At 48.7% G+C, this 19,711-nt stretch overlaps 1 protein-coding gene across 3 annotated transcripts in view; it reads right to left on the bottom strand.

Annotated features, from left to right (window-relative positions):
* The window catches only part of GNB1 (G protein subunit beta 1), a 92,078-nt gene extending 73,275 nt beyond the window's left edge, over positions 1–18,803 (bottom strand). For 2 of the 3 annotated variants that reach the window (XM_024125488.3, XM_024125487.3), the window contains exon 1: positions 18,648–18,803. The gene's annotated coding sequence lies outside the window, so the exon portion shown is untranslated. The remainder of the gene's footprint in view (positions 1–18,647) is intronic. The other variant, XM_055083820.1, reaches the window with a different exon arrangement.
* Positions 18,804–19,711: the final 908 nt, after the last annotated feature.

Genomic DNA, 19,711 nt, shown 5'->3' with positions numbered 1-19,711 from the left:
GAGACTTCTTTTTACAAGCTCGGCCATGAAAGGCAGGTAAAGACATGGGAGAGAGGGAGCTAGGAACGCAAGGAAAACAGGGCCCAGGAGGAAGCTCTAGGTAACTGTAGTGGGTTGAAAAGTGTCCCTCGAATATTCTTGTCCACCTGGAACCTGTAAATGTGACTTTATTTGGAAAAAAGGTCTTTGCAGGTATAATTAGTTTTAACTCAAAATGAGGTCACAATGGATTAGGCCCTCATCCAATGACTGGTGTTCTTATAAGAGCAGAGACAGACACAGAGAGAAGGCCACATAAAACAGGCAAAAACCGGATTGCCAGCAACTACCCTAAGCCAGAAAGAGGCATCAGAGGGAGCTGCCCTGTCAAAACCTTGATTTCAGACTTCCAGCCTCCAGAATTATGAGAGAATAAATTTCTGCTGTTTTAGCCACTCCTTTTGTGGTAATTTGTTACTGCAGCCCCAGGAAACTAAGAGTAACATTTCAGAGCCACACAGAAGAACCCCTGAAAACCTTAAGTGAGACAGCAACCACAAAGACAGAAATAAAGAGCAGGGGTCGGCTTGGAGAAGCGTGTGAGGAAAGGAGGAAGGCAAAGGAGGCAAAGGTCACAGGCAGGGGTGGTAACGGAAGCAAATACGTCAGTGCTTGCGCCACGCTAAGCACGGGGGTAAGTGTTCCATTTGCACCATCTCGTTTCATCCTCACCACCAGCCCAGGAGACAGGAAAACTGGGAGAGGAGTTACACAACTTGCTCACAGCCTCAACGCTCAGACTGCAGAGCCAGGATGTCCAGCACATGGGCACGGAGAAGCCATGGAGGAAGGAACACCATCAACTGTTATGTAGTTACCAGTCATGTTTTCAAAGATGTAAACATAATGTGTAACAAAGTAGAAAAAGTAGAATTTAAAAATCTACACATACAGTGTGATCTCCAATCTGGGGGGTGGAGGAATCTCTGAATACATGTGCATAAGCAACAAAACTAAATGAAAATACAACCACATAATGTAGGTTATTTCCAGATAGGTAAATTATAGACTTTCCCCCTCATTTTTGTTTTTGTTTTTTATTTCTGGCTGCATTGGGTCTTCGTTGCTGCACACGGGCTTTCTCTAGTTGCGGCGAGTGGTGGCTTCTCTTGTTGCGGACCACGGGTTCTAGGCACGCGGGCTTCAGTAGTTGTGGCACATGGGCTCAGCAAGTGTGGCTCACGGGCTCAGCAGTTGCAGCACGCGGGCCCTAGAGCGCATGGGCTTCAGTAGTTGTAGCTCGTAGGCTTAGCTGCCCCGCAGCATGTGGGATCCTCGCTCTCCAACCAGGGATCGAACCCACGTCCCCTGCACTGGAAGGTGGATTCTTAACCACTGGACCACCAGAGAAGTCCTCTCCCCTTCATTTTTTTTTTTTTTTTTGTGTACAATAAACAAACACTTTTATTATTAAAGTACAAAAGTTAAAGATAAAAACTGGGGACAGTAAAATGGACTTACTGAAAAGGACATCTTTATGAAAACATTATCAGTGATAACTTAGGGGGAACAGGAACAAGGCCCTCAAAGAATGAGGACAGGGGGATTTCCCTGTGGTCCAGCAGTTAAGAATCCACCTTCCAATGCAGGGGACGCAGGTTCGATCCCTGGTCGGGGAACTGAGATCCCACACATCGTGGGACAACTAAGCCCGCACCAAAACGAAGAGCCCACACGCCACAGCTAAGACCGATGCAGCCAAAAATAAATAAATAAATATTAAAAAAAAAAAATGAGGGCAGGACAGATGGAGGAACTGAGGCAGTGAAGACAGATCTCCTGTCCAGGGAGTTTAATTTTAAACAGAGAAAAATAAGAGTAGTGGCTGAAAAAGATACCAAGATTAACTGGGAGATTAAGTTATATAAGACTTATTAGTCACGTTTGAAGACAGAATAGGAGCCCCTGAATAAGAAACTAAAGATAAAACTGTTGGTGAGTATGTTCTCAAGTGGAAGAATCTTCCCTTTAATAATATACGAAGGAGGGCTTCCCTGGTGGCGCAGTGGTTGGGAGTCCGCCTGCCAATGCAGGGGACAAGGGTTCGTGCCCCGGTCCTGGAGGATCCCACGTGCCACGGAGAGGCTGGGCCCGTGAGCCATGGCCGCTGAGCCTGCGTGTCTGGAGCCTGTGCTCCGCAGCGGGAGAGGCCACAACAGTGAGAGGCCCGCGTACCACGCACCAAAAAAAAAATATATATATATATATTTATATATATATATATGAAGGAGGCAGATGCAGACACAGAAGTCCTCTGAGATGAAAGAGTAGGGGAGACGAGCTCAAGCTAGATGGTCCATGGTGTAATAATTAAGAGCACGGGCTCTAGAGGCAAGCCTGTGCTCCGCAGCGGGAGAGGCCACAACAGTGAGAGGCCCGCGTACGACGCACCAAAAAAAAAATATATATATATATATTTATATATATATATGAAGGAGGCAGATGCAGACACAGAAGTCCTCTGAGATGAAAGAGTAGGGGAGACGAGCTCAAGCTAGATGGTCCATGGTGTAATAATTAAGAGCACGGGCTCTAGAGGCAAACAACTGACGCTCAAACATGGGTTCCACAGATTCCTGGCTGTGACTCTGGCCAATTACCTAATCTCCCCATAGGTTTAGCCACCTATGAAATGGGGCTATTCACAGGACCTGGCTCAGAGCTGATTAGACGATCAAACAGTAATACCGTCAAGTTCTTAGCATGGTGCCTAACTAGCATAGTAGGCACCGAACAAGGCCGAGCTAACAGCACTGGGGTCATCTGCAAAATGCAAGTTCATCTACTGCCAAGAGAACTGCAGGTGGAGGACGGAAGGGCCACGGTCCTTCTGTGCCATCCTCAATTTCCCAAGCTCTCTTATTTCAGTTCCTTGCCCAGTACTGTCTCGGGGCTTCTCCCTTTGCCCAGGTATCTGCCTGCTTCATCCCCTCACCTCCCCTTGCTCTCGAGTTCAGATGTTTCCACCACCGTTTTAAAATGAAATCAGCCATCTCTATGGCCCTGCCCTGATTTCTCTTTCAGCACAACCTTTTCCACCCGCCATCAGACAGCCGTTCCTCTCACCAGAGGGGGATAGGCATCTCTCATCACTGCCCCATCACCAGTTGCCCGCTGGTACTGCTCAGCCTTGAATGTGCATTTCACTGAAACTCTCCCTCCCCTTGTTTACACGTGCTCCTTCCTCTCAGCACCTGACAGTGCTCAAGCTACTCCCATCTAAAATCAAGGCAGGGGACTTCCCTGGTGATGCAGTGGTTAAGAATCCGCCTGCCAATGCAGGGGACATGGGTTCGAGCTCTGGTCCAGGAAGATCCCACATGCCGCGGAGCAACTAAGCCCGTGTGCCACAACTACCGAGCCTGCACTCTAGAGCCCGCGAACCACAGCTATTGAAGCCCGTGCTCTGCAACAAGAGAAGCCACCGCAATGAGAAGCCCGCAGCACCGCAACGAAGAGCAGCCCACGCTCGCCGCAACTAGAGAAAGCCCACACGCAGCAATGAAGACCCAACGCAGACATAAATAAATAAATAAATAAAATTTATTTTTAACAATAAAGGCAGAACAGGGACTTCCCTAGAGGTCCAGCGGTTAAGACTGCACTTCCACTGCAGGGGGCACAAGTTCGAACCTGGTTGGGGAACTAAGAAACCACATGCCGTGCAGGACGGCCACACACACACACACACACACACACACACACACACACACACACACACAAATCAAGGCGGAACAGAGCCCCCCCTCAATCCCACGTGCCTCTCCACCCCTTTCCTTCAGAGCCTCCCCACAAGCCACTGCCACTCATCGGCCCTGGGGAGTCCTGATCGCTGAATCCCAACCAAATCTGCCTCTTTGACCATTCCCTTCCCTCTCAGAGACTCTCTTAAGCACTGACACTGCTCTGATGTTCTCCCAACTTCTGAACACTCCTATAAGCTGCTTTTCCTCTGCCATCCCTCAACACCCAAGCTACACCAAAGGGTCTTCAACCTTTAGAGAATCTCTGGGTGGTTCTTCTCCCCAGGAAAAGGCACAGTTCTACACCTATAACGACACATCAGGACAGGGTACTTGTCACCAGCAGAGGACCTCTCTGGTCCCTGCAGGCACCTGGGGCTAAGGCCCTTGACGTGTCCCCGCCAGTTTAACCACCACACTGCTCTCCAAATCACTGCTGCTCAGAGGCTTGGTCTCAGGCTTCCCTTACACTCTTAATTACTGAGGATCCCAAGGGCTTTTGTTTATGTGGGTTCTATCAATGGATATTCACTACACTAGAAATTAAAGCAGAGACATTAAAAAAATGTTTAATAAGCCTATTACATATTACCATAAATAATATTTTTACAAAAAATAACTAGAGGGACTTCCCTGGTGGTCCAGTGCCTAAGACTCTGCGCTCCCAATGCAGGGGGCCTGGGTTCAATCCCTGGTCAGAGAACTAGATCCCACATTCCACAACTAAGAGTGCCACAACTAAGAGCCTGCAAGCCGCAACAAAGATCCCATATACCACAACTAAAACCTGGCACAGCCAAATAAGTAAATATATATTTTTTTAATTAAAAAAAAATAACTAGAAAAATAACTTAGTGAGAAGAGCAGCAATATTATACATTTTAGCACAACTCTTTAATGCCTGCCTCAAGTAGAGAGAGCTGGATTCTCACATCTGCTTCTGCACTCAATCTGGTACAATATCTTGTTTTGGTTGAAGGAGATGAGGAAAATTCAGCCTCACAGATATGTAGTTGGAAAAGGGAGGAGAAGGGCTTCCCTGGTGGCGCAGTGGTTAAGAATCCACCTACCAGTGCAGGGGACACGGGTTCAAGCCCTGGTTCCAGAAGATCCGACATGCCGCGGAGAAATTAAGCCCTTGAGCCACAACTACCGAGCCCGGACACCTAGAGCCCGTGCTCCGAAACAAAGAGAAGCCACTGCAATGAGAAGCCCGCGCACCACAACGAAGAGTAGCCCCCGCTCAGCAACTAGAGAAAGGCTGTGCGCAGAAACAAAGACACAACGCAGCAAATAAATAAGTAAATAAATTTATAAAAAAGAAAAGAGAGTACTGTAACAGCCTTTGCAAATAAATATAGACAGTCTTTTTTGATACTACATCAAAACTTGACAAGTGGTAAGTTTCTTAAAGGGTAGTTCTGGGCTTCCCTGGTGGCACAGAGGTTATCCTCCTGCCAATGCAGGGGATACGGGTTCAGGTCCTGGTCCGGGAAGATCGCACATGCCACAGAGCAACTAAGCCCATGAGCCACAACTACTGAAGCCCGCGTGCCTAGAGCCCATGCTCCACAGCAAGAGAAGCCACCGCAATGAGAAGCCTGCGCACTGCAACGAGTAGCCCCCGCTCGCCGCAACCAGAGAAAAGCCCGTGCACAGCAACGAAGACCCAACACAGCCAAAGATAAATAAACTTATATATTAAAAAAGGGTAGTTCTGATGTGGAATCTGAAACTATGTCAATTAACTTTTCATACTGTTACATCAAACACCAGGGGCTTCACTCCATTCTTGTGCTTTGAATGGATCTTTTACCCATCTGTGAGTTAGGAGCATCAAGCACAGGCCATTTGGAAAATATCAGCTCACTGAGTTAAGCAGATCTTCCAAATGTTGACACGTTTTATTATATAACATTAAAAAAAGAAACATTTCGTTAGCATCACCTCCTATCTTGCAAAAAAAAAAGTCTTTAAGTACTGGGAAGCTGTCAAGCTCATGGTAGCAGAATCAAGTTTTCCAAAATTCAAATTTCCATTTGAAAGCTCAAATTTTATCACTGCCAACAATACTGTCAGTTATTTTCCTTGAAGTATCTGGTTCACTTCGTTCGTTTTTATGAAAATATCTGCCAAATTCCCCTGTCTAAACAGCCATCATTTTTTGTCAGCTGTTCTTTCAACTCAAGCGATCGCAGAGCTGCTTGTCCAGGAGACCGCTCTCACATGTTAAGGTGCATCAGTGCTTTATGCCAACTTCCCATTTCGTCACACAGGCCAGTAAAAAGATGGATACTCGGGTTGAAGTTTAACAAAATTAATTTTGATTGCTTCAACAAGGGCATTAGATTAAACTGGATTTTTTTTTTTAAACCACAAATTCACAGCAGTGAAGAATACTATGACTACAATAACCGCTCTAACTGGCTTGGTACCACGGCTTTGATTTCTGCTACAGAACCAGCAGTGTCACCCAGCACTGCTTCGTACCATCAGTGGGAATGTCAACACAGTGAAAGTCAAACGACATCTTAATATGATCATGACAGCAGCCTGGACCCAATGAGCCCGAGTCTACAGACTGTACTCGAGACCCCTTGCTCTAAGCGATGGTGAAACCCAAGACTTCAACCACCATCTAAATACTAATAACTCATCCAGACCACTCCTCCAGAGCTCCACATTCACATGTACAAAAGTCTACAATTGGACAAACACTTCAGAGTGTTTCAGAGACTGGTAATACTGTAGTGAACCAAAGTGCCTGTCTTCATGGAGCTTAGAACTAGTGGGTAGATCAACATAGAGGCTAGGGAGACAGAGCAAGCAAGGGAAGACAGAGATTAATGAGAGCAGAGAACACCCTCTAAGGAGGGGATATCAGAACAAAGACCTGAATGAAAGGAGTGGATGGTCCAAACAGACCTCCAGGAGAAGAGCTTTGCAAGGAGTAGAAAGTGTAAAGGCTGGTGGTGTGTTCTAATGCAGAATGTGGGAACGCCTCCTGGGGTCCTCAAACCCAAGGTGCAAAGACTCACTCACTGTCTTCCCATCAAACCACTGCTCATTTCAGTAAATGCAAAACAGCCACCCAGACTTCCAGGAGAGAAACCTGTACTCGCTCACTCCCTTCTGACCTTCCACACAGTCACCTAAGCATATCGGTCACCAGTTACCAGCTTTTCTACCCTGGCCCAGACCCCCTTCCTCTCGACAGCATCCCATCTGGAATCTGACCCGTCTTCCTCCTTCCTCTGAGCACGCTCCAAGTTCAAGACCAAGTGATGCTCCTGATCAGGTACATCTCCTTACCTTTGAGGGCTTCCTAGAGCCTTCGACGTAAATGTGCAAATTCTTTACCAAGGCTCTGACCTCTCAGTGTCCATTTCTCACCACTCTCCAGCCCTTTGGAACTTCTGTCCCTAGACAACTCATGCTCTCTTTCATTCGATAAATAATTACTGAGCACCTATCTTGCACTACACTGTTATACAGCCTAGAGACAATGGGTGAAGGAAGCCAACTGGTTGCATGAAAAACATATACAACCATCTCCTCAGCCTGGAACACTCTTTCCTTCCCCTCCACAAACCAGGCAGCCTCCAACTGAAGAACCCTTTCAGTCTCAACTTAAACATTTTCCAGCAAGCCTGCAAGACAGTGGCGGCCCTGCTGCTCCAGCCCCGCGCCTGCCCACTCGCCCGCCAGCTCCGGCTTGGCTCTATCACAAGAAGGTTGCTGATCATTATGAAAACCCCCCAAAAGTGGGGTTCCTTGACAAAACATCTAAAAATGTTGAAACCAGATTGGTGGGGCTCCAGCATGCAGTGATGTAATGAAATTACAGATTCAAGTGGATGAAAAGAGGAAGATGGTCAAGGGCAGGTTTAAAACATTTGGCTGTGGTTCTGCCATTGCCTCGAGCTCGTCAGCCAGCAAGTGCGTAAAGGGGAAGACAGTGGAGGAAGCCACAACCATCAAAAACACAGGGGGCAGGGCTTCCCTGGTGGTGCAGCGGTTGAGAATCCGCCTGCCAATGCAGGGGACACAGGTTCGAGCCCTTCAACATAGAGGCTAGGGAGACAGAGCAAGCAAGGGAAGACAGAGATTAATGAGAGCAGAGAACACCCTCTAAGGAGGGGATATCAGAACAAAGACCTGAATGAAAGGAGTGGATGGTCCAAACAGACCTCCAGGAGAAGAGCTTTGCAAGGAGTAGAAAGTGTAAAGGCTGGTGGTGTGTTCTAATGCAGAATGTGGGAACGCCTCCTGGGGTCCTCAAACCCAAGGTGCAAAGACTCACTCACTGTCTTCCCATCAAACCACTGCTCATTTCAGTAAATGCAAAACAGCCACCCAGACTTCCAGGAGAGAAACCTGTACTCGCTCACTCCCTTCTGACCTTCCACACAGTCACCTAAGCATATCGGTCACCAGTTACCAGCTTTTCTACCCTGGCCCAGACCCCCTTCCTCTCGACAGCATCCCATCTGGAATCTGACCCGTCTTCCTCCTTCCTCTGAGCACGCTCCAAGTTCAAGACCAAGTGATGCTCCTGATCAGGTACATCTCCTTACCTTTGAGGGCTTCCTAGAGCCTTCGACGTAAATGTGCAAATTCTTTACCAAGGCTCTGACCTCTCAGTGTCCATTTCTCACCACTCTCCAGCCCTTTGGAACTTCTGTCCCTAGACAACTCATGCTCTCTTTCATTCGATAAATAATTACTGAGCACCTATCTTGCACTACACTGTTATACAGCCTAGAGACAATGGGTGAAGGAAGCCAACTGGTTGCATGAAAAACATATACAACCATCTCCTCAGCCTGGAACACTCTTTCCTTCCCCTCCACAAACCAGGCAGCCTCCAACTGAAGAACCCTTTCAGTCTCAACTTAAACATTTTCCAGCAAGCCTGCAAGACAGTGGCGGCCCTGCTGCTCCAGCCCCGCGCCTGCCCACTCGCCCGCCAGCTCCGGCTTGGCTCTATCACAAGAAGGTTGCTGATCATTATGAAAACCCCCCAAAAGTGGGGTTCCTTGACAAAACATCTAAAAATGTTGAAACCAGATTGGTGGGGCTCCAGCATGCAGTGATGTAATGAAATTACAGATTCAAGTGGATGAAAAGAGGAAGATGGTCAAGGGCAGGTTTAAAACATTTGGCTGTGGTTCTGCCATTGCCTCGAGCTCGTCAGCCAGCAAGTGCGTAAAGGGGAAGACAGTGGAGGAAGCCACAACCATCAAAAACACAGGGGGCAGGGCTTCCCTGGTGGTGCAGCGGTTGAGAATCCGCCTGCCAATGCAGGGGACACAGGTTCGAGCCCTTGTCCGGGAAGATCCCACATGCCGTGGAGCAACTAACCCCGTGCACCACAACTACCGAGCCTGCGCTCTAGAGCCCGTGAGCCACAACTACTGAGCCAGTGAGCCACAACTACTGAGCCCGCGTGCCACAACTACTGAAGCCCATGCGCCTAGAGCCCGTGCTCCACAACGAGAGAAGGCACCGCAACGAGAAGCCCGCGCACCGCAACGAAGAGTAGCCCCCGGGGGCTCGCCGCAACTAGAGAAAGCCCGCGCGCAGCAACGAAGAACCAACACAGCCAAAATTAAATAAATTAAAAATAAATAAATTTATATTTAAAAAAAACAAACAAACGGGGGCTTCCCTGGGGGTCCAGCAGCTAGGACTCCGCAATCCCAACGCAGGGAGCCTGGGTCTGATCCCTGGTCAGGGAACTAGATACCACATGTCGCAACTAAGACCCAGTGCAGCCAAATAAGTAAATAATATTAAAAAAAATTTTTAATCATTTAAACAAACAAAAAACACCGATATCACCAAGGAGCTCTGCCTTCGTCCTGTGAAACTGTACTGCTCCATGATAGCCAAAGATGCCATCAAGGTCACCCTGACTGATTACAAACTGAAACAAGAACCCAAGAAAGGAGAGGCTGAGAAGAAATGAGCCCTCGGGGAAGGCTCCCACAGGTCACACAGGCTGCTTCCCTCCCTCCCCCGCCACCAGCAGTCACGCACACAGAGGTGTTCAGAAGCCCTTGCACTGAAACAAAAGAGCTTATGAGATCTGCACAACGTATGCTATTCACATTGTGACTCTAATGCAAGCAAAATACACAGTCTAATTAATTGTTCTGAATCCTGTGTTTTCTTTCAGCTCACGTTTATTGCCTTAACCCAGTCCAAGTCTATTTCGAACTCTGTGTGTGGCCCCAAAACTGAAATCAATAGTGAAGTCCCTCGATCTTTGGGTAGTCATGAAGTGCACAATTACCTAATTATCCTGAATCCATTTTGAGGAAGATTACCAGTAGAATACCTTGGTAAGATTACTTGACAGAACCAAGTATTGTACATAAAACAGATCTGCATACATATAATAAAAGGAATGTAAGACACCCCCCCCCAAAACAAAACAAAAAAATTTTCCCTAGGAAGCCATCACTAAACTCTAGGTTAGCTGCCCCTGTGATCCACCACCCTTGTTTTTCACCTTTGTACATAAACTGCTTGTCAGCCTCCCTGTTAAACTATAACATAAGGTCCTGGGCCACACCCATTCTATAACTCATAGACTCCGCACCTAGCAGAGAAGATGCTGAATGAGCATTTGTTAAACAAACTTCCAGTTATAATACTTTTGAGAATACATGAAAAATATTTCATTGTCACTAGCTGGCAAATTAAGGAATGCCAAAGAATGTTTTGTGAAATCCAAAATAATTCAGCATCATAAAGGGAGGTGGAAGTGAGAGCTTTAAAAAATAAACAATTATTTTACCAGTTTCAAAATGAATTATAGGATCAAAACTGTCCTATAAAGGTAAAGCCTTTTGAACAAAATGACAACAGACTCATACCTATTCATGAGATTCAAAGAGATCTGGTGGTAGCCAGAAAGGGGCAGGAGGACAAAACAGGTGAAGAGGATTAAGAGGTACAAACCTCGTTATATAATAAATAAGGGGACTTCCCTGGTGGCGCAGTGGTTAAGAATCTGCCTGCCAATGCAGGGGTCGCCAGTTTGATCCCCGGTCCGGGAAGGTCCCACATGCCGCAGAGCAACTAAACCCACGCACCACAACTACTGAAGCCACGTGCCACAACTACTGAGGCCTACGCGCCTAGAGCCCATGCTCTGCCACAAAAGAAGCCACCGCAATGAGAAGCCTGCGCACCGCAACGAAGAGCAGCCCCCGCCCTGGTGGTGCAGCGGTTGAGAATCCGCCTGCCAATGCAGGGGACACAGGTTCGAGCCCTTGTCCGGGAAGATCCCACATGCCGTGGAGCAACTAACCCCGTGCACCACAACTACCGAGCCTGCGCTCTAGAGCCCGTGAGCCACAACTACTGAGCCAGTGAGCCACAACTACTGAGCCCGCGTGCCACAACTACTGAAGCCCATGCGCCTAGAGCCCGTGCTCCACAACGAGAGAAGGCACCGCAACGAGAAGCCCGCGCACCGCAACGAAGAGTAGCCCCCGGGGGCTCGCCGCAACTAGAGAAAGCCCGCGCGCAGCAACGAAGAACCAACACAGCCAAAATTAAATAAATTAAAAATAAATAAATTTATATTTAAAAAAAACAAACAAACGGGGGCTTCCCTGGGGGTCCAGCAGCTAGGACTCCGCAATCCCAACGCAGGGAGCCTGGGTCTGATCCCTGGTCAGGGAACTAGATACCACATGTCGCAACTAAGACCCAGTGCAGCCAAATAAGTAAATAATATTAAAAAAAATTTTTAATCATTTAAACAAACAAAAAACACCGATATCACCAAGGAGCTCTGCCTTCGTCCTGTGAAACTGTACTGCTCCATGATAGCCAAAGATGCCATCAAGGTCACCCTGACTGATTACAAACTGAAACAAGAACCCAAGAAAGGAGAGGCTGAGAAGAAATGAGCCCTCGGGGAAGGCTCCCACAGGTCACACAGGCTGCTTCCCTCCCTCCCCCGCCACCAGCAGTCACGCACACAGAGGTGTTCAGAAGCCCTTGCACTGAAACAAAAGAGCTTATGAGATCTGCACAACGTATGCTATTCACATTGTGACTCTAATGCAAGCAAAATACACAGTCTAATTAATTGTTCTGAATCCTGTGTTTTCTTTCAGCTCACGTTTATTGCCTTAACCCAGTCCAAGTCTATTTCGAACTCTGTGTGTGGCCCCAAAACTGAAATCAATAGTGAAGTCCCTCGATCTTTGGGTAGTCATGAAGTGCACAATTACCTAATTATCCTGAATCCATTTTGAGGAAGATTACCAGTAGAATACCTTGGTAAGATTACTTGACAGAACCAAGTATTGTACATAAAACAGATCTGCATACATATAATAAAAGGAATGTAAGACACCCCCCCCTCAAAACAAAAAAAAAAAATTTTCCCTAGGAAGCCATCACTAAACTCTAGGTTAGCTGCCCCTGTGATCCACCACCCTTGTTTTTCACCTTTGTACATAAACTGCTTGTCAGCCTCCCTGTTAAACTATAACATAAGGTCCTGGGCCACACCCATTCTATAACTCATAGACTCCGCACCTAGCAGAGAAGATGCTGAATGAGCATTTGTTAAACAAACTTCCAGTTATAATACTTTTGAGAATACATGAAAAATATTTCATTGTCACTAGCTGGCAAATTAAGGAATGCCAAAGAATGTTTTGTGAAATCCAAAATAATTCAGCATCATAAAGGGAGGTGGAAGTGAGAGCTTTAAAAAATAAACAATTATTTTACCAGTTTCAAAATGAATTATAGGATCAAAACTGTCCTATAAAGGTAAAGCCTTTTGAACAAAATGACAACAGACTCATACCTATTCATGAGATTCAAAGAGATCTGGTGGTAGCCAGAAAGGGGCAGGAGGACAAAACAGGTGAAGAGGATTAAGAGGTACAAACCTCGTTATATAATAAATAAGGGGACTTCCCTGGTGGCGCAGTGGTTAAGAATCCGCCTGCCAATGCAGGGGTCGCCAGTTTGATCCCCGGTCCGGGAAGGTCCCACATGCCGCAGAGCAACTAAACCCACGCACCACAACTACTGAAGCCACGTGCCACAACTACTGAGGCCTACGCGCCTAGAGCCCATGCTCTGCCACAAAAGAAGCCACCGCAATGAGAAGCCTGCGCACCGCAACGAAGAGCAGCCCCCGCTTGCCCCAACTAGAGAGAAAGCCCGCGCAGCAAACACCCAATGCAGCCAAAAATAAATAAATAAATTTATTTTAAAAATAAGATAAATAAATAAATAAGTCACAGGGATATAACACACAGCATAAGAAATATGGTCAATAGGGGGAATTCCCTGATGGTCCAGCGGTTAAGACTCCATGCTTCCACTGCAGGGGGACCAGTTTCGATCCGTGGTCAGGGAACTAAGATCCCGCAAGCCTCGTGGCGTGGCCAGGGGAAAAATAAAAAAAAAGAAAGAAAGAAATATGGTCAATAATATTATAATAACTTTGAATGGGGACAGAGAATTACTAGACTTACCATGGTGATCATTTCATAACGTATGCAAATGTCAAAGACCTATGTAGTACACCTGAGATTAACATATTACTGCACATCAACTGTATTTTTTTACAAATTTATTTTATTTTTATTTGTTTTTGGCTGCGTTGGGTCTTCATTGCTGCATGTGGGCTTTCTCTAGTTGCGGCGAGCGGGGGCTACTCTTCTTTGCAGTGCGCGGGCTTCTCATTGTGGTAGCTTCTCTTGTTGTGGAGCATAGGCTCTGCTCTAGGCGCGCGGGCTTCAGTAGTTGTGGCTGAGCTCAACAGTTGTGGCTCGCGGGCTCTAGAGCGCAGGCTCAGTAGTTGTGGCACACGGGTTTAGTTGCCTCTAGGCGCGCGGGCTTCAGTAGTTGTGGCTGAGCTCAACAGTTGTGGCTCGCGGGCTCTAGAGCGCAGGCTCAGTAGTTGTGGCACACGGGTTTAGTTGCTCCACAGCATGTGGGATCTTCCCAGACCAGGGCTCAAACCTATGTTCCCTGCATTAGCAGGAAGATTCTTAACCACTGTGCACCAGGGAAGCCCTCAACTATATTTTAATTAAAAAAAAAAAAAAAAAAAAGCTTTTTGAGAAAAGAAAGAATGTCAGAGATGACTTGGGAGAAAGTAAGGTAGTAAGTTAAAGTGATGGGGGCTTCCCTGGTGGTGCACAGTGGTCAAGAATCTTCCTAAATTCTCTATAATACCATTATCATAGTTTAAAAGACTATCACAGGGACTTCCCTGGCGGTCCAGTGGTTAAGACTCCTTGGAGAGCGTTTTCAATCCCTGGTCAGGGAATTAAGATCCTTCATGCCGCGCGTGCCAAAAAAAAAAAAACAAACAAACAAAACAAAACTGTTACAAAGCAAGGCCATAACCAATAGAAACGGTGATCCTCTAACAGAGCACTGCGGCCAGGCAGTGTTCCAAGTGTTTCACACGTATGCTAACTCACTCAATCCTCACAACCACCCTAGGAAGGAGGTTCTAGTGTGCCTGTTTTACACATGCGGAAACAGACAGAGAAGTCAAACCCACATCCACACCAGCAAGTTCAGTTACACAACTGGGTTCTAACTCAAGCAGTCTCAGTCCTTTAAGAAAAGAGTGAATTTCTTTCCCTCCCAGCAATTCAGTAATTATCTTAAAGTTCCTAGGACAATTTTTTTTTTGGAAACCTGCTGTAGAAGCTTTAACACTCTCATGTCTAATTAGAAAGTGTCCAGAATTTTTTAAAGCTTTACCAACTCCAACACTTGGAGGTAGTCAAGAGAACTTGTAATCCGCATGGGGAATATATTTTACAATTGCCACAGGACTAAGTCAGAAGACACGCAGACACGTATAAAGACACAATTACCCACAAGGGAAGATCCCACATGCCGCGGAGCGGCCGGGCCCGTGAGCCATGGCCGCTGAGCCTGCGCGTCCGGAGCCTGTGCTCCGCAACGGGAGAGGCCGCAGCAGAGGGAGGCCCGCGTACCGCACAAAAAAAAAAAAAAAAAAAAAAAAAGACACAATTACCCACAAGTAAACAAGAATGCATTCAATCCCCTTAGTAGTCTAGTCCTCACAAGTTAAAAGAAATAGCCTTTCCCTCCTTGATAAAGTACATTATTAAGCCTGGACCAGGAATTCCCTGGCAGTCCAGTGATTAGGACTCTGCTTTCACTGCCGTGGGCCCAAATTCAATCCCTGATCAGGGAACTCAGATCCCCCAAGCGCCCTCCCCCCAAAAAAAAGTGCCTGGGGCAACTAATTATTCAATCATAACCTTTTATCAATGGCAACATGGATGCAACTGAATAATCTCTTCAGAATTATTACTTTTGATAGTCTTGACTTGGTCTTTTAATCATTAACTTTTTAAAAATGGCTTTTTTCCCCAGAATTTTAACTTAGTAAATCAAATAAGGGAATACCCAAGTCTCTCAAAAAAAGCAATATTGTGCTATAAAATGGGAAGCTTTTCTATCATTGGAAGACAGCAGGAATTTCCATCAATTACTGTGGCACCTAATGGTAGGCACTGCAAAAGAACAAGAGGGTTAAAAGGTTTCAAAAGCTTTTAGCATTCCTCTAATCCACCGATCAATTCAAGTGTCTATAGACTGCCTGTTTTTCTTAAATGAGAGTTGTGGAACAAAACTCACAGCTCTAAAAAGAAGTGGGACTCTCCATTTTCCAGAAGAGTCAGTGTAATGTTGCATTACTCAATACACAGCCACACTCTCCACAAAAATTTGGACTGTTTCTTCCTTCCAGTAATGTTACACATTCAGTTTTATAAATTATTTCTCTGATCTCAGTTTAAATTTGTTTTTATCCCCTCATTCTATGTTCACTAAACCAAACACTCAACTGAACTGCCTGCTTCATAAATTCTCCAACCACTCTTATCTAGAAATGCAAACCTGAGAGATCAGAATTTATACCAGGGTTAAAAAATTCTAAAACTTTTTGTTCAATGCCTTATCAGACTCATCCTAAATAAGGCTTTTAAAATAATATGGCATGCCATATGGTCAAGCCCAGATAACAAAATTGAGAATATCTATTACCAATCCACTAATGCCAAAGCCAAAGTCTCTATAGACAGTAAGAACTTAATCCCATTTAGAAGCCAACATGAGCCAAATCTTTTGGGTAGAGAAAACAGCAATCCAATGAAGAAACTATAATTGATGCCAATACTGCACGTCTGCAGTAAAATGTTATTTATTAAAGTACTGGCTAAAAAGGCAACTGATGGTAGGTAAGTCTACAGCTGTCCTGAAGACCCTTCTCAAAGCTAATTGTAGAAATACAACTTTTCCAATCAAACTAAAGGATACCAGACACAGAAAATTTTAGCAAAATAAAAGGTAACAGAAACAAAACTTTGAGAAATAAATTAACTCCTCATAAAATCTGTGCACTTCTCATGCGGTCAATATAAGACCTAGGTGTTCTAAGCTCTGAAATCAAAGCCACTAAGCATGGAAAAGATTTGACAGCCTTTTGGCAGCCTTTCAAATCTCTTCTGAGATTAAAATGAAATCTGAGGAAATTTACTTCAACTCCCCCGAAACAGAAGTAACTCAAGACATCAAACAAAGAGAAATCTTTATTAAGGTATCATTAAAGAACATTCTGCTTAGTACATGCCTGATGACATAAATACAGCTCTGTCGTAAACTCAGATATTATACAAAAGGAATACTCTTGTCTGATGGGCATGTTCATTTAAGAAAGTGTCAACTCTGAATCAAAACTGTATAGTTGAACAATATTCTCTATAAGCACACTCTTGACCATTTCCACAGAAGATGAGAGGCAGCCCTAACACTGGCTCCCCAAGCAGGGAGAACTGGGAGCGAGCCACAGGCACAAACATAAAACTTAACTTCGCTTTCCTCAACTCTCACCTTCTAAGAAAACACTGCAGCACTTACAATGCCTGTGAAAACAGACGCGTGTAACAGAGGGAGTCTCGGGAAGAGAGAGGCCCTGCAGTCCAGGCTTACAGCAGCCGGAAATCTTCCCCGACGGGATCCTGCCAGGTCGGCCTCTGACCCTGCCAGTTGCACTCCATTTCTGACAGCTCTGTCAGAAAGTTAAATCGTGCCAAAAGCTACCACCCAGTTCTGCCGTCTGGAGGTTCTAAGACCTGTTTCCATGTTCGTGGCACCAGCCCTATCCCCAGCCACACACCCATATTAGTAAGGAAGCAAAAAAGGAACTGCCTGTTCGTTTTCTTTTTGCAATATGTACCTTCCGGAAGAATCCAGAACAGGCCCTATCTATCTTAGTAGAAGGCAAACTGAAATCTTTCTTTGAAATACGAACCCCCTCCACCCGCAAAAGACTACAGCTCCAAATTAGAAAACAAAGAACTCAGGTAGGAATCTTAAAGATAACAATGGATTTTAGACCTTATCCAGTATCTGGGGCTGAAGGGAAGGGAACTTCTCACAAACCTAATACTTCCACTTATTTGCTAACTATGAAAAATATCTACATATTTTCTTAATAATCTCATAAGCAACTGCTTAATCATTAAACGTTATTGGAGATCACTGTGTTACCAAGCAGATAACACAATGAAAATACAAAAAAAAAAAGGGGGGGCTCTAATACTCCCCAAACCAGAACTACAGATAACGACTTTTACATCATTTATGCACAAACTCAGTAACGTACTCTTTAACTGTAAATGTCCACCAACTTCCTTTCCCAAAATAAACACCCCTACATCGCTGTTCTCCTTCAGTCAGTGAGTCTCACAATCCTAACTAAAAAGGTTAGGAATTAAGTAGATAAGCCTACTTGGGTAAGCCAACGAGGTATTTTAAAGGACTTGAGAGACGTTTAAACACCACTTGAGTCAAGCATCAACTCGCAAGGAAAAATACAGGAGGATTTTCCAAAGTCCGATGGCTCAGCGATCCCTGGGTGGAATTTCCAGCACCCTCCACCCGGCCGGGGCCGAGGGCGACCCCGACCCTCGCCCGCCGCCCCCCGCCGCGCCCCCGCCCCCGGGCGGCGCCCCCGGAGCCCCGCGGCGCGGGCGGCGGCTGACAAAGGCCGCGCGGCGGACGCGCCATCTTGCCGGGCCCGCCGGGGGCCATTCATTCAGCGCGGGGCGCGGGAGCCCGGCCACCGCCCGCAGGCTGCGAATCCGCACCGGGGCTTTGGGCGGCCCCACTCGGGCCCGGCGGCGACCGCGGGGCCGGGGCTCGCGCTCGCCAGGCGCTTTGTCCGCCCCGCGCGCCCTCGGCGCCGCTTCCTCATTTCTCCGCCGCGGCGACGCCAGACTCCCCGCGAGCAGCCGAAAGGCCGCTTTTCCCGCAGCTCGTCCTCCCGCGGCCAAGGACGGCGCCCACCGCCCGCCGCGGGGCAGGGCCGCGGCCGCCTTTGTTCCCTGTCCCGCCCTGCGCCCCTCCACCGGGCCACCTCCCAGACGCGGGGCGCCAGACCCGGACCCCAAACCCCGGAGCCTCCGGCCCCGCCCCCACCGCGGATCCCAGGACCCGGACAGCAGGCCTGCACCCGGTACCCCAGACCAGAGCCCCGGACCTGGACTCCAGACCCCGGAGCCCCAATCCAGGCCGAAGCCCGGGACTTCGGTCTCGGTGCCGGCAAACGGCCGCGGGGTCCCCGCCGCCCCCGCCCCCGCCCCGCGGACCCCACCCGGGCGGGGCAGGAAGACGCGACCCGGAGGCCGGGTGGGGGCGGGGAGGGAGGGTGGGGGCGGGGCGGCCCGGGCGGGCGACTGGGGGGCGATGGGGAGGGGCGGGGGAGGGGCGGGGGTGGGGGTCGGGGCCGGGGGTCTGGGCTGGGGCCGCGGCCGCCGCGCTTACCTCAACACCGCGTCCCGCCTGCCGCGCCCGCTCCCCGCCGCCTCAGCCGCCGCTCCGGGAGATGGTCGCGCTCGGGCCGCTCCGCGGGCGCTGCGGGCAGGTGCACCGGCGAGGCTCGGTCTGTCGGTCCCGCGGCGGCTGCTCCACTCCCGCGCCCGCGCCCGCTCCCGCCGCCGCCGCCGCCTCCGTCCGCCCCTCAGACGCCTCCAGCCATCGGGATGGGCGCGGCGGCCCCTGCCCGCAGCCTCGGGAAACCCCACGGTCGCGTCACCGCGCACGCCGCGCGCGCACGCACCGCTCGACCGAGTCCCCGGCGCGCGCGCGCGCGCGCTTCGGCCCTGCGCCAGCCCCGCGCGCGTACGCGAGCCGCTTAAAGGGGTAGCACCGCGCCCTCGGGGACCCGCTCCGGGAGCCTACAAGGCTTCCCTTCTTCTCGCCCGCGCCGGGCTCCGCGCCTCAGGGGCAGGCCCGCGGGGCCCTGCGCTGGCGTGGGTCTGCCTGCTGCCGACCCGCTTGGTTCCCAGCCAGGTGCACGTGGGTAGAGGCCGCAGGGTGGGAGCCTGCCACCGGACCCGGTGCCCGGCAAAGGCACTCTGCACCCCGCACATGCGCCCAGCACATGTGCCCCGTAACACACTCTGCGCCCCACATCTGCATTCTGCACCCCGCACACACACATTCATATGCCAGCGCAGGCTGCGCCCCACATCTGCATTCTGCAACCCGCACACACACATTCATATGCCAGCGCAGGCTGATCCCCACCCACGCTGGACCAGGTCGGCCTCAGGGACTCAACTCACGGCTTCGCCCTGCAGTCCGGGGTCAGGGCCCGTCCTCGGAGGTGCCCGTGGGGCTCGTGTGAGCTGGGCAGGTGTGGGCAGTGTGGCCTCGATGGTCAAGGCCCTCCTGTCAGGAATGGCCACCTGAGCAGGGAGGTGTGACCACGGGAAAGAGTGTCAGGAGGGACAGATGGACCACCCTTGCAAATGTAGCTGAGTCAGCCAGGCAGCTGAGAATCGAAGACCCCCTAGTGGGGGAGGGGAAGGAGGGGGAGAGATGGG

This window comes from Physeter macrocephalus, chromosome 3, assembly GCF_002837175.3.
Source record: "Physeter macrocephalus isolate SW-GA chromosome 3, ASM283717v5, whole genome shotgun sequence".
Classification (NCBI taxonomy): domain Eukaryota; kingdom Metazoa; phylum Chordata; class Mammalia; order Artiodactyla; family Physeteridae; genus Physeter; species Physeter macrocephalus.
The sequence above is the reverse complement of the archived record's forward strand: the minus strand, read 5'-3'. Positions and strand labels throughout refer to the sequence as shown.